Here is a 1735-nt window from a genome sequence, read left to right as displayed (position 1 = left end):
AAGTATCAAATAATGGCAAAAACACAACATAATCGGTGTTGCCACATGTGGTATTGCTTTAATTTTATTACGCTGAGAATTCCCAAACCATCAGAATGGACAAAATACCCTCAAATGGCTTCCCCCAAAAATCTCCTGTTCAAATATTTGTTCAACTGATATTAAAGCAGTCAAGAAACTAGAATATACAAAGCAAAATCTTATCAAATACACATTAGAAATACCAACCTAATATTTTACACATTTCACATCACAGTCGCTTTCATGCTAGTATATCATATGAGAATACACTATGAATAGAACTGTTCATTATGTGTAGCTGAGTGACACATTTATCTCATCCATTCCTACTATGGGAAGCATGTCAACAAACATGAGAAAAATACATGCAGTTAGAAAAAATAAAATAAAAATGGGAGATAATATCAAACAGGACAAACATGTACAGAAACTGCACAGGCCATCAAAGATATTGATGGAGTACAGTTTATAAGTTAGTAAATTAAATAGGTAAAATTCAGGTTAAATTCATTTGTCAAATAAATACTGAAGAGCTGCACCATCACTTATGGATATTTACAATTATAAATGTTTCCCAATTTGTGCAATAATAAGAGTTAAAAACTTTACATTCATGACTATAATCAATAACTTAAAAAAAAGAAAGAAAACGATTTGTGAGAAAACATCGAGAAAGCTTTGGTTCCTTCCTTACGGTCTTTATTTTAACTCTACATTACTAAATCAGTTTTCAAAAACATGTTTAAAAAGCCACTCTGCCCTACAAACACAAAATGCAGTAACTACAGATCTTAGTCCAAGAGACAATTGGTCATAGGACAGACCTATGTGGCAGCCAGGTGGCACAGAGGGTGTTGGATTTGGGAGGTGGGTTGGTTGGTGTGTAAATTAAAGATATGAATAGAATATCAAGCAACAGCATTGCAAATTACATACCATAAATATAAGTTCAGAGGTAGAATATAGTACCTAGTGCCTTATCAAATTACACTGATAGTAAGAAGTGTACAATACTAAAAAAAGAAAAAAAGGGCTCCTGCCTTGCATTTAAAAGCAGATCAAGCTAAGTTAAAAAAGGTTTAGGTGTGGATAAAAAAATCCACTTGCATGCTGACAAAATTGTGCATGTACATTTGAGATGGTGGTTTGGGCAGAGAAACTGCCCCTCAAAGGAACGACTAAAGTTGTCTAGACTTCATTTCCCTTACAAAAGTGTAATCAGTTCCAAGCAAGGTCCCGATTCCATTCTTGGCCATAAATCTGATCTACAGGCTTTAAGATGAGACTGGAGGAAAACGTTCAAGTCACCACTGAGATCTTTCCTGAATGCAGTTGAGCTTTTATCTCATCACGGATCAAGACAACGGATTACAATGGTATATGCTTACTGTGGCGCTTAGTGGGTAACTCTAACAAAAACGGTCAAGAAATGTCCCATGTTGTAATAAAAAAATTGTAAATCATTTTTTCATTTTTTTTATAATTAAGAATATTGAAACTACCCTCCTCCCAAAAATATACATCATGGAAGCATTTGTACTGAATTTAAGATGATTTAAAAAGTCATAGCAACAATATGGTTCATTATTTAAATTCACTGATGAGAAAGTTGTTTTGCATTACAATAATTGACATTTTGTAATTGTCGTTCTTGACTGCCATAATTGTGTCCCAATGCAAAATATCATAATTGTTCTAAAAATTAGTTTGTGTG

Source organism: Myxocyprinus asiaticus, chromosome 15 (assembly GCF_019703515.2).
Source record: "Myxocyprinus asiaticus isolate MX2 ecotype Aquarium Trade chromosome 15, UBuf_Myxa_2, whole genome shotgun sequence".
NCBI lineage: Eukaryota > Metazoa > Chordata > Actinopteri > Cypriniformes > Catostomidae > Myxocyprinus > Myxocyprinus asiaticus.
Note: the sequence above shows the minus strand (reverse complement) of the source record.